Genomic DNA, 14,559 nt, shown 5'->3' on the forward strand with positions numbered 1-14,559 from the left:
CTTGGAGGGCTAGGATAGGAGGCAGAGCTGGTTCTCGTATCCGCGCATGTGCGCTAGCTAACTTTTTGTATGCAAGACACAAAAGTGTCGATGAGGTAAATGAATCAGGTTACAAAAAGACTGGAACTTTTGGTGAAGCTGCAAAATATTTTTTTATGGTTTTGACTTTAAGACCCATATAAATATATTGTTTAAAAGATGGTCTCGGAACTGGGAAAATGTACGAAACATTTTTTTGAATATTCTCAACAAAAAAATCATAGAAAGTAAATAGAGTTCCGAAATCATAGCTTCTTTTGATAGCTAATAACTCATCTTCTCTCTCGGATGTTGACAGTGCTTCTTGCTCTAGTAAGTCTTTTTGGGGAGTTATTTGTAAAGAACTCTGTATTCCCAGCACCAAGAAAAATGTGCTTACTTTGTATCGGCGGTGGAAAAGAAACCCAAGTAATGTAGATGAAAGCGTTAAGAATATTTGGAAGAAGACTAGTGTGACATGCCACACCAACAGTGATGATGTAGCATTGGCAAATAATGATTTGGCCACTAATCATGCACAGAAGGGTGTCAATAAACAAGTCTCAAAAAGTTTATCTTTTGTTACTGGCAACAACACTGATGTTTCCAAAACTTATGCTAATAATGATCTACAATGTCAAATTAAAAAAAACATTTCAATGATTCAAGCATGTTAAGAATAGCAATCCCATTGCATTCTGTTCAGGTGTCTTATGTTGGTAGTTGTTACGAAAGCGTTCCAGCTAGTGAACCTGGGCCATGACATTTCAAAATTCGTCTCAGGAAGTTGAGCAATTAGTATTTGAAAACCATATAATTTAATTAATGTTGAATTTGCTGTAGACACTGTGACATTGCAAAAATTAATAATGTGTATACTCACTTTATTTATTTTATAGTTATTGTTTTTATTTTATTTTGTATAGCAAACTGGGAGCCATAGTTTTTTTTATTTTTCTTAAATTTGTAAATTATTTTGTAACTTACATGTTCAGCATAATTTATATATATATATAAAAGGACAAGTTTGTGTGTTAAAATTCCTATATTTGTCTTACAACAAAATGATTTTACTTTTGTCCATAATGTTGATTTGGGAAACTGCACTATAGTGTAACTCTATTTGTTTTTCTTGTGCAGTCTTTCATGTCTCAACTCTATGGTCTTCTTCAGTTGCACAAAAAAATACTTCTTTCTTTTGAAGCATGTTAGCCATAATGTAACGGTTCCAAACTTCGGCCGTTTATTAATCTGTTGACATAAATGTCTTGAATTTCTTCTCCAAACACCACAAGTGGTGAGCAAAATTGCATATTCTTTCGAGAATATGTGGAAATTATATTTTGTTCAGTTATCTTATTTTGTAATACATTTATGTACAGTGTGTGTGCGGAAGACGTGGGTGGCCATGGGCGCGATTACTTCGTGACACACAACTTCTTCGTAACCTGAGTCAGGGTGCTCCTCAGTGCATGCTGCAGCTCGTCTAATCAGGAAAGAGTGTCTTCTTTGTTACTTACTGCATACAGAAGAGCAACCATGAGCCACCACGTATCTAAAGAGGAAATTTTAACCTAGCATTTTCGGCATTGTTTTGGATTAAATAATTTTTTTTTGACTCAACCTATGTTATTCATAACATACAATCAAAATCAATGTGTTTAAGTTAAGTATCTAAAGGGGCCCCTTACCTAACATTTATTTTAACTATCACTATGACTGTATACTCATTATTTGATATTAAACTTGTTATTGTTATTATTTAAATTAAACCGAAAAAAAAAAAGGAAAATATAAGGAACAGAGAAACTATATTGTTGTATTTATTTAACTAAAACCACTGTCTGTATTAATTTTATGACTAGTTAATATTTAACTATTATATCCTGTGTAATATGGCCTCCCCAGTCGGCTCAAGGTTCTCATGATTTTACTACACGTCTAACAAGGCACCATTGAGACCGTTCCCATGCTTTCACTGTTGACTTCTGTGCCTCCTTGGTGTTTTGGCCAGGTAGAAGGAACAGAGGGTGGCAGAACTCTTCTTGTGAACAGGAAGTATTCCAAGAGGCTAATCATACTTATGGAAATGGGTTTTGCTTGCAGGATATGAACATACCTATCTATGTTCAGTTCATTGCTACCTCAATTGTAATGATTCCAATAGTAATAATGTAGTAAGTAACAAAAGCAACATTGCTAACACACCATGCCTTGAGGTCCCAGTTGCAGATGAACCTAATGTTTCTGAAAAGGTCTTTCAGGATTTTCATTGTGAATTAACTTCAGGAAGTAAGGAGATATCAGTTGATATTAAAATTAGAAAAAATAGTAGGCCTATCAAATATTACCCAGTTAAATTTGGGAAGTGTACAATCATAAATTCTGACCTACCAAACCTTAGACTAAATGTTCAACTGTCATTTTTAGATAAAAGTAGAATGCATAGCTCCCTTAAGAAAGCATTGCTGAATGATCTGAAAATCATATGCGTTTACAAGTTCAGAGGATTTCAGATTAGGAAAAAAGGGAATGCAGTATATTATGCGCATTGTCAAGATCCAGGGTGTCAAAATATGAACAGGTTTGACATTTACAACCCTGTTCAAGGTACCTACATTGTTCATGTCAGAGGTAAAAAACAACAGACACTCACATTCACAAAAAGACATGGCAGGTTCAGGATTCAGATCGAAGTGAGTGGCAAGAAATCTAAGTGTTGAGCGACCACAACTTTCTGGTATAGCACAGTAAAATAAATGGATGAAAGCATATTTCACAAGGGAAACATGCGAAATGTTTAAATTTAAATGTTTTTCAGAAAATCAGATGCGAAGGCTTTGCAAAATTTGATTTAGATAGGAATGATTTCCAGGATGTGGTGGAGCAATTTTTACGAGACTACGGCTGTGACCAGAAATACATACAAGAACTCTCTTTACCATTAGGAGTTCTGATGTTTTCAAAGGATCAATTTGATATTTGTAAGCAATACCACGAGGACATTAATGTGTTACACTTAGATGCACCTGGCTCCGTAGTCATAAATTCTACAGATGCAGACTCGTGCATTTATTATTAAGCAGGAGTTGTAAATATTTGTGGCACCTCTTGTTGAGTTCATCTCTGCCAGTCACTCTGCAGCTGCTCTTTCAAATTACTTGCTTAGGTATAAGCATAGTGTGCAGAAAACAATTACTAAATGGACTCTTGTTAGTAAAGTTGTTAAAGATTTCAGTTTTGCCTTGATAAAGGCAGTAATTTTAGCTTGGAATGAAATGACTATTTTAAATTATTTAAAAGTAATGTATAAAGCATGCTGCACAGAAAATGATGTCTGTTTGTGCTCGATTGTGACTTTACACATATGCTGCAGACACTTAATCCTAATTATGTCCAGAAGACTTGGAAAACTTGATGTTTCCCGGGAGGCAAAACAACTTCCATTGAAGGGAATGTGCATGCTAATTGTTGCAAATTCACTACATGAGCAAAAAGAATGTTTCCGCCTCTTTGTAACTGTGCTCACAAACGCTTACAAGACACCCAAAGTAAGTAACTGCTTAGATGAACTAGTTAAAATATCTCAAAATGTTTCTGTGAAAGGGCTTGCACAGGAAATGGACATCGAAAATGTGAATCAAAGATGTAACAATGACAATTTGAATAACACCAGACAACTCTGCCAAAGAAGCCCGTTTTTTTTAAGATTTTAGGGATATATATGTAATCATGTTTTGGAAATTAATGATATGTGGTCTATATCTATTCAGGAAAAAAATGAATTCTACAACCCTTTTTTTTGCAAAAGATCTAAACGACAACAACATGCCACTAACAGCCTTGTGGTCTCAAATAGTCCCAGGGTGTTCCCAACGCTTCAGCAATGCCAACGTTGAGAACTGGTTTTTCCAAATTAAAAGTAATGTTAATGTTAATGTTAATGTTAAATGGGCTCACACATTTGAAAGTAGAGTGTTTCATTAGAGCAGTTGGCGAGCGCATTCAGGTTGTGTGCAAATTGTTGCGGAATGGAATTCCAAAAGTATTCTCAAAGAAATTAAGCAGGAAACGAAAACGTAAACCAAACTTGTCACTAACAGCTCCCAAAAAGGATGGTTGTGACGTAGATGATCCAGACAGCATAAGGGATTCAGAGGTTTGGTAAAAAATAGTGAAGAAACAGAGTACATACTTTGAACATACTCTGTTAAACAAGTAGGGCATTCAGCCGTAAATCAATCTAAAGAATTGGATTACAGTTTGGTGTGCAAACTAGACATGGAATCACTTAAATACATGGACTGTATGCGAACAGCTATAGGATTGTATGGTGATGACATATTCATGGAGGATGATTATAAAACCTTGTTCGGCAAAGAGTGGCTCTCCGGTGGAGCAATTGATGCTTGTGTTTCATTTAGGCTAGGTGAAGCTGGTATCACAAAGATTAGTTACATACCTGCTGACTGGCTTGGCAGTTTTGTTTCGTATGGTAAGCAACTAGAGTCAGGTGCTAACATTAATTCTATCATTCTCAGCACAGAAACAAAGTGTTTTATAACCTACAATGTCCAAAACCAACATTGTACCCTGATTGGACCCTGACAGTAAAATAGTTGGGTCCATATTTAAGGATATTTGTGGTTTTGTGGTATTAGTACGTGGCAATGACTACTATAGTCTGAAGAACGAAAATTTACACAAGGTGCAGTAGATGGAGTCATTGCACTCTTCCTTGAGTGTTATAAAACAGATCAGGTTTTATATAATCAGATTGCTTACATACTAAATTACGTGGCAAATTTTGTATTGGGTAAAAAACCCGATTCTTTATATTCTTTGTTTACTATGAAACTCCATCAGCTGCATAACAAAACTGCTATTGATTATGCCTTACAGTGTCCGTGGGGTGCATTAGTGCTTGCTTGTGGCAAATTTACAAACACATGAGCTTTGGCACCTAGACATGCTGGTAGGAAATTTTGATGATACCATACTTAACAATTATTTGGGTTTTTTGCAAGCTAAATATGCTTGCTACTGCCTTGTTGGGGGAATCGGGAGATCTGTCAGATTTATGCCTCTACTGTGGTAAACAGGGTAATAGAAAAAAAAAATTAGATAATGTGTGACATGTGTCACAGATGGGTATATTTTGAGCAATGTAGAAAGAATAAACTAAGTTTTGCAGAGGTTAGTTAATGTTCAGTACAAATTTATTTGTAAGTTATGCATATTGACACCACCGTTTGCAGAGCAAGGCAAATCATTAGCATAGGTAGTGCAAGCTCGTAGTGAGAAAATGAAAAGCAGACAATAGTAATATAACGTGCAATGCAAATATCCTCCTCACAACAGAGAGGCATGTTGCAGGGCTAGTTCTTAGATAATGAACAGCATACAATAGTAGTATAACGTGCAATGCAAATATCCTCCTCACAACAGAGAGGCATGTTGCACGTTAAGATGTAGGACAAGTGGTATGAAGCGAAGAGGGGATTAAATTATTTCAAAATCATAACAGTGAAAATTGCCTCGAAGATATGTTGCTCATAATTTTTAAGCACAATAACTGTTTTTTACTAAGGTATTAAAGAAATTTTTTTTTAAATACTTACTGTATGTAGTATAATCAATTAATTCAGCAATTCCACATTCTGACCTCATTATTATTTACATTGACAGTCAAAGAAATTTTACTGTTTAATGTGTAGAGTATTACCTTTTGGTTCTAATTAAGAATTAAATCTATTTTACATGGTGTTCAAGCAGCACTCTTCAATGCAGTGTTGCCAAAGCATTTGTTTTACAAGTTAAATTCAGTACAATAACATGTTGTTCATGTAGTGATGGGGTAACAGCCTTGGCTATCTGAGTTGTTAAATACACTGCATGTGATTGATAACTAGTTAAAAAATTGCTTTGTTGTTACATTATGTGCATGTAAATAAAGTCATTTATAAACTGTCTAGAATAAGTGTTGTCATAAAAATAGCATGTGTAAATAAAACGGGCAGTAGGCAAGGGGGCCTGCCATTATATTTAAAACTCCCCAGATCATATCAATCCATTATTCCTTTCTTCCTGTGATTCCTCTCCTATCCTGGTGGAAGTTCTCAACACCTACTCATGGTTTCCACTGTGCAGTAAAAATTTAAGTTGTGTTCATCCAAAAATATACAGTATAATTTATTTTTGCAGTAATTGCTTTAGTTAATTTTTACTGTGCTGGCTAAGCTTGAGAGATCCGTAGCCAACGTTTACCAGATTGTCATGTAAGGAATCAATTTTCCTGTTATGCATTTTTCTTTCAGCCACAGTTCCAGTAACATGACCTGTGTTATGACCTCCTGATTTAACGATTTCTTCAGGTTAAAATTTTTAACAAAGTGGAAGTTGTTAGCGGACAGTATTATACTAAAACATTTTAATGATACAATTTTGTTTGTCCTTAATCAGGGCTCTGCAGTAACAGTTGCCTAGAACTTAGTGATTGTATATTGTTTACAATACATATTATAATACATTTTAAGCTCACACAGATGCAGAACTTTCTATTGGACATAAACTCTGTCTCTGTAGATATTAAACTAGCTGATTACTTTCAGGTGTTTAAAAAAACATTTTACTATTATTTTAAATTGTATTTATATGTTATTGTTTGTATTTGACAAGCCTTTTGAAACTTCATATACATTGTACTAAAATGATGAAATTTTTGTCTGATATGTGATGCACTTTTCCAGTACATCCTTTTCTATATAACTAATGGCCTTAATCAAAATCATTACACAATTATCATTGTGTAATCAAAAACCAAATTAATAAAATTATTATTCTTATGTATGTAAATTGTTTTCCCTAAGAACCAATAAAACCAAGTTAATTACTTTTGCTAGAAAGTAAGGCTGGACTCACTATCACCAGTTTCATCTGTGCATTCTTCAATCATGTTTCTTGCAGGTAATCATATTGCCCAAACATTCTTTCCGTCTGTCAAAACATGTGGGTTTTCTCGGGTTATCTCCTGTTTGCGGAAGTCTGAGGAAAGCCACCACCTTGTTGTAGCAGTTAGAGTCGAAATTGTGTAGACGATATCGGCCTGGTTAGCTCCGACAGGTGCACCTGTGCTGCAAAGCGCAGACAGACTGCGTGTGACTTCTCTCCACCTCCACGTGGTAGTGAATGGTAACGTAGGCGGGTGATAAGTCGAACAGTTACTGCCAGACCTGAGTTGCTCTAACTCCTTACGAGGACTCCCTGTCACAGCGAAGGAGAGAATTGGGATAGGCGCATGCGCAGAGGTGGACCTGTCCACCTCTGCAAAATCACAGGACCGGCTGGACCCCGACGAGGAGCGCGGGATCTTCCGCAAGCCTGCAACCGGCACGCGGATGCCTAAAGACCGCCAGCTGGCACGAGGGGGGGAGCGAAAAAGAGCTCCAGCTCGCCCCCCAGCCGAATCGGAAGTTGAAACGACGGCTGACAGCGATGACTCGGGACGACCAAGTAGGTCTCGCGGCGAGCAAATGGTGAAGTTGGTCAAGCGGCCGTGGAAAGAGCAGAAGCGAAGATCAAAAAAGGAGAGGCGGACCCAAAAAGTGGAAAGTGGTGAAGAGGTGGCAAGGGGATTACACGAGGAGCCGGCCCGGGAACAGGCCACTGAGGCACTGCTGGGCCCCACCGCAAATGGAACCCGGGGAAAACCCCCCAGTAAGGCCAAAGACAAAGAGCCCTTGCACGTTCCTGACACGGCTCCAACCCAGGAAAAGGAACAAAGGAAATTGGAGACAACCCCGACTGCACTCAGTTCTGAGGCACTCGAAGTTAATAAGCTTGTGGCGGAGCTGTATGGCATCTGCTCTGACCGCGAGCGAGTGACCAGTGGGGCCGCGCGCGAGATCGGGGCGAGGGTCCGCCAAATGGAGAATGCGATCGACCGGCTTGTACACGCGAATCTGTTTCTCGCCGGTGCAGTGAGTGCTACGGCCAAAGTTGGAGCGGGCGACCGGAAACGGTCGTACGCTGGTGTGGCCAGTGGCAGCCCGGCCACTGAGGTCCAGGCAGCGGCTGGTCCCGTGCAGATCAGGCCTGCACGGAAAGTAATGGTTGTGTACCCTGTCGATGAGACTGCCCCGTCCAAAGACACTCAGCAAGCCGTTAAAAGTGGACTCGCCCAATACGAGAAGGATATCAAAATCAAGGGGATGCGCACCGTGGCACGTGGGGGCGTAGTGGTCGAGGCAGCCGATGACGCCACGATGATCGCCCTCTGTACGCAGCTTGCTGCGCAAGCAGACAAGATCAGGGTGCACGAGCCCAAGCACCTCATGCCAGAGGTGCTGGTGTAGGACGTGCCACGAGACATGGCCACCCCCGAGATTGGCAAACACATCCATGGGAAGACTTTCCTAGAGGAGTGAGTGAGTGAGTGGTGGTTTGGGGGGCGCGTCAGCAACTAAGGCCATTAGCACCCACAGGTTGTGGTGAGATAAAAACCAAACACGTAGAACCAGTTAAAAACAACAAAACGAGTAAAACCAGAGAAAAACAACAAAACATGTACAAACAGAGAAAAGACAACAAAACAGGGACAAGCAGAGAAAAGACAACAAAACATGTATAATCAGAGAAAAGACAACAAAACATGTGAAATCAGAGAAAAGACAACAAAAGGTAAATCATATAAAAAGGAGCAGAGAAAATAGCACGAATCACAACACAGTAAAAAGGCCCACGGTACGTAAAAAGGGGAGGACAATGCTCGCAGGAGCACTCCCCTCACCAAGCAAGAGCGGAAGCGTTACAGGAAAGTTAAAACTACCGCGGGCCTGGAGGTAACGGGGACAATCGAGGAGGACGTGGCGCACAGTCAGGGGACAGGCGCAGACGTCACACTCAGGCGGAGGCTCACCACGCAGCAGGTACCGATGGGTAAGGCTGGTGTGGCCTATGCGAAGTCGCGCCATGAGTGTGTCCTCCCTGCGAGTGAGGCGATCAAAGCTAGGGCGACGTGGTTCCTCACAGATAGAGCGGAGCTTGTTGGTCAGAGGAAGGGACTGCCACTCCCTCCGCCAAGCAGCCCAAACAAAAGCTCTGGCAGCGCGCAGAACATCGCACACAGGGACACGCAGTAAGCTAGGCGGCAATCCACAAGCCTCCCTAGCTGCCCTGTCTGCATCCTCGTTGCCAGGTATGCCCGCATGCCCTGGCACCCACAGGAACTCAACTCGAGCACCCCGGTGGACCACGTCATGCAGTTTCTGACGGATCATAGGGAGGACCGGGTGGGACGTCGAACCAGACTGAAGGGCAGAGAGCGCACTCAGGGAATCTGAGCACACCAGACACCTGCGGTGGGCGCTTCCTCCGACAAAACACAAGGCTTTAAAAATAGCATATAGCTCGGACGTTAAAACACTGCAGGAAGGAGGTAGCCCAAAAAGATACCTCCCCTGCGCACAAGTAAAAGAACATCCCACAGATTCCCCCGAGCGGGACCCGTCGGTGTAAAAAAAAGAAAAACCATGAAAAGTCGTACTGAGTAGATCATTAAAAACAGCTCTGTACACAAACGGCGGCGTGGACGGTTTCGTCCAACGTGCCAGGTCGAGGTGTACACGAGGCCGGAGTTGCATCCAACACTGTTCGTGTGGAACAGGTGGAAGCAGCGCATTCGGGAGTCCGGCGGTTGCCCAAACAGTGTGTGCCCGAATGCATACAGGCATGGTAGCCCGGGGTTTCGTCGTGTATAGCTGCAGAGAAGAGGGGTGCAGAAAGGACCGGTAATGAGGATGAGAGGGGTCGGAACGGACACGCGCAGCATAGGACAAAAGAAGCAAATCCCGTCTGTACGGTAGCGGGGGCTCACCAGCTTCCGCACACATGCTAACAACCGGGCTGGTAGGAAAAGCACCGGTGGCGATGCGGATTCCAGCATGGTGAACACCAGCCAACCGTTTCAGGACCGACGGCCTCGCCGAAGCGTAGGCCACACAGCCGTAGTCAAGTTTGCTCCTAATTAACGCGCGGTACAGGCGGAGGAGTGTCGGGCGATCCGCACCCCAGTCTCTACTACTGACCAGTTTGAGGAGGTTAAGGTCTTTCTGACAGCGGGTCGTCAGGTCTTGAACGTGGGGCAACCAAGTCAGTGTCCGGTCAAATATTAGCCCGAGAAATCGCACTGTAGATGAGACCGGGAGTACAGAGTTGTATAACCGAATCTCCGGATCAGGAGTGAGAAGGCGCTTTCGGGAGAAGTGCATAACCTTGGTCTTCGCAGGGGAGAATCTGTAGCCAGTAGAATCCGCCCAACCCTCCAGGCGGCGCACAGCAAGCTGGATCTGCCGCTCAGCCATGGCAAACACAGCGGAGCGACAGAAAATGGCCAGGTCGTCGACGTACAGTGCACATTGCACCGGGGGCCGGATGGCGGAGACGACGCTGTTAATGGCCACTGCGAAGAGGGTAACACTAAGTACACTTCCCTGTGGAACACCATTTTCCTGGACATATACCCGAGAGACAGAAGTACCATTACGGACCCGAAAAAACCGGCTGCACATAAAATTGGAGATCAAAACGGGGAGGGAGCCTCGGAAACCCCAGTCATACAGCCGCCGGAGGATGCCATATCGCCACGTGGTGTCATATGCTTTTTCTAGATCAAAAAATACAGCAAGGACGTGCTGACCATGGAGGAATGAGTCCTGCACCACCGATTCCAGGGTGACGAGGTGGTCAACAGATGAACGGTTGCGTCTGAAGCCACACTGGTGTGGCGAGAGGAGCCGCCATGACTCAAGGCAGTATACAAGGCGGGAGTTCACCATCCTCTCCATGGTCTTACAGACACAACTGGTAAGTGATATGGGGCGGTAACTGGATGGCTCGCCTTTATCTTTCCCCGGTTTGAGAATGGGCACCAAAATAGAGTGACCCCAAAGGGACGGGAAGGTCCCAGATTCCCAGATAGTGTTAAATAAATTAAGAAGGGCAGCTTTGCCTTCGGCTGACAGATGTTTCAGCATCATATAGTGTATGCCGTCTGGTCCTGCTGATGACTGCTTGGAGTGAGACAGCGCATTCTCCAGCTCAGTAAGGGTGAAAGGTAGGTTGTAGTCTTCACCCCTGGAGGGCCCAAAGTCAAGGACTGCACCCTCGTGGAGAGCTTTGGTGGTTCGGAATGCAGTGGAGTACTGTGCACTGCTCGAGACTGCAGCAAAAGCTTGGCCGAGCTCATTAGCAATGTCCGTTGCATCCAACACTAATGTAACATTAGTTCGGAGATAAGGGAGATGGGTGTTATAATTGCGGCCATAGAGCTTCCGAATAGTGGCCCATATGTGCTGACTTGTGGAGTACACTGTGAGCCGTGAAATATATTCCTGCCAGGAGTTGCGCTTGCTCTCACGGACCGTACGCCTAGCCCGCGCCCTGCAGATACGGAATTCGTCCAAGTGCTGCTGTGTCGGGCGAGCCTTGAACCGTCGGAGTGCTCGTCGCCGGGCACGTATAGCGTCACGACACTGGTCATTCCACCAGGGTGTGCGACGCCGACCGGTGGGCGAAGATGTAGGGATGGACACAGCTCCCGCTGACATCAACCTGGCAGTAAATAATTCCACAGCCGTGTCCACATCTGGGGGTAAAATGTCGGGTAGGTTGAGGTTGTCCCGAAATTTCTCCCAATCTGCTCGTTTAAGCACCCATCGGGACGGAAGGGTTGGTGGTGGACCCGTCAAAGTATCCAAAAAGATTGGATAGTGGTCACTACCACAAAGGTCGTCGTGGACGGACCACTCAAAATGGGTGATTAACGCAGGGCTACAGATGGAGAGGTCAATGCAGGAAAAAGAGCCAGTATGAGAGGTGAAGTGTGTAGCAGAGCCGGTATTTAGCAGAACCAGACTTGTATTAGTTAAAATAACCTCGATCATGCGGCCCCGGTTATCTCTATGCAAGGAGCCCCACAGCTGGTTATGGGCATTAAAGTCACCAACGACGATAAATGGTGGAGGCAACTGTGAGAGAAGATCTTCGAGGTCCGCACGGTGGAAAGCGTGCGAGGGGGGTACATACAAGCAGCATACAGTGACAAAAATGCCAAAGTAGCTGCGAACTGCAACTGCCTGGAGAGGAGTATGGAGGGCAAGAGGCTCATGAAATACAGAGTCCCGGGCAATAATACAAACCCCACCACAGGCTTGGCCCGCCGGCACGTTGTCCTTACGGTAGAACGTGTGTCCCCTGATAGTGGGAGAGCCAGTGGGACGGAAGTGGGTTTCCTGCAGGCAGGTAAGAATGGGGTTACGCGAGAATAGGAGCCGTTGCAGTTCGGGTAAATTGCAGAAATACCCCCTGCAATTCCACTGGAGAATAGTCATCGAGGTGGAGTGGAGGGAGAAGGTCACTTCGTGGCTTTCATTTTCCCCCTATGTCGCTGCAGTACAGGTTTAAAGGCATTCGACCCTGTGTCTGAGTCCGCAAGGGGAGGGTCATCCGACACCATCGCCACTTCAGAGTCGTTGGCCATCGCCGCTTCAGAGTCGTTGGCCATCGCAACTTCAAAGCTGTTGTCTGGAGGGGTGGCACGAGGTGGTGGTGTGCGCCGAACCACCTCTCGGTCGTCCTTACCGGTACTGGCTGGAGTGGACGAAGGTGAACTGCGTGAGTAGCCAACACGCTGCGGCAGCGAGGTTCTGGCAGTGGACTTGGCAAGGGGCTGCTTGAACTGTTCAGGATGTCGGTCGCACTGTGTGCCGACTGTGATTGAACGGGTGGTCTGGACATGTTTGGTGGGTGATGAAACTATTGGCATATCGGTCTGAGTTCCCACGTCGGAAGTCTGCGTGAAAGCGTCTTTCGTCAGGGGGCGTGAGGCAACAATCTTGTTAAAGGGTACTTTAGGTTGAGAACCACGGAGTGACTGAAACACCTTTCGGGCCTCGCCGAAGGAGATTTTTCCCTCCACACGCAACTTCTGGATGCCCTGTTCTTCTTGGAACACAGGGCAGTCCTTGGACCACACTGGGTGTCCCTGATGGCAGTTGGTACACTTTAGCGGTTTGGTGCAGTGGGGCGAGTCCGGAGAATGCTGAGGGGCAGAACACTTCGGGCATACTGCAGGGTTCTTACAGCTGGCAGAGGAGTGACCGTATTCTTGACAGTTGTAGCAGCGTAGAGGCGATGGTATGAACAATTTAACCCGGACATTCAAATATCCGACCTTTAACACTGGAGGGAGGTCTCGGATACCGAATGTCAGGATCAGAGTTGCCGTAGGAGTCGGGACCCCATTTATTCTCTTAGTAATTCGGCGCACATGGACTACATACTGGGGTTTGAGCTCTCGCAAAAGATCACTCTCTGGGACGTCAACCAAGTCGGGACACCAAATGACTCCCTTGCAGGTGTTCAGCGACACGTGGGGCTGGACCTCAACGGGAAAACGGGCAGTCGCCCCGTTGAACATCGTCATGGCAAGCAACCCACGTGTTTGGGCGGCATTCGATGTCTCCAGGAGGATTTCCTTACGGTCATTTATCTTTTTGCAATCTTGAAGGGGACCACCAGCTGCACCATCAATTACTTTCTTGAGCTCGAAGGGCGACACCTTTTGGAACGTGTGCCCCTCAAGACCGCGGATCACCAGAAAACGGGGTGTAGGTAATTTACAGGTGGTAGCGGTATGTTTGTCCGTATCGCTATCAGAAGTTTCGCTATTCGTGTCCGGTCGTGGTCTTTTGGTGTGGCTGTTTAGGGTGCCACCCTGAGTGCTTTTCGTAGCCATTGTGAAAGTCCCCCGTACTAAGACCGTCGGCGTCAGCCTGCCGTTCAGGGGGGAGAGAGAAAGAAGCCAGCAGATGTAACACCCCACGGGATGTGCCGTTGGGAGGGGGACCAACCTCCCACAGACCTAAGCTGTACATAGGAGCAGCTACCCTTCGCCGCTATTCACTGTGAATTACTGGCCCAGTAGCACAGTAGCATGTGCACCGGGCCAAACCAGGGACAAGTTGTACATCCTGGGCGAGGCCAGTTTTATTCCCATACCTGGGAAACCATCCCAGGCTCCCCACTATAGAGGTCACCATTAGATGCCATTTCAGGGGACTTGTGGTCGATTACACCGGCCTCCCCTGCTCAGCGGTAACACGTCGCCACAGCAGGTACACCTGTGTGGGCAGGTCGGCCACACAGACACCCCCGCCAGGGCGGCACCAGCGGTGCTACGTGGGTGTACTTGAACACGGATACGGGCTCCGCACCTAGACTTGCCTGCTGGGACAGTAAGAAGGGTCCGCTAAACCGTCACACACAAAGGCACCACGTATGGTCACACAAGTTGGGGGCAGCACTCAAGCGTGAGGATAGACCCTCATTAGGAAGAAAAACAGCGCCCTGGCCTGAGACGATGCGAGAGAACAAGAAGACACGACGGGACCTGGTGGAATGAAAAGAGAAAGATGACGAGGTAGAGAAGGAGAAAGGGGAAACATGAGGTGAGAGTCCGAACAAATTACAGGTCCCGAACGC

The sequence above is a fragment of the Bacillus rossius genome, chromosome 11 (genome assembly GCF_032445375.1).
Source record: "Bacillus rossius redtenbacheri isolate Brsri chromosome 11, Brsri_v3, whole genome shotgun sequence".
In the NCBI taxonomy this organism is placed as follows: domain Eukaryota; kingdom Metazoa; phylum Arthropoda; class Insecta; order Phasmatodea; family Bacillidae; genus Bacillus; species Bacillus rossius.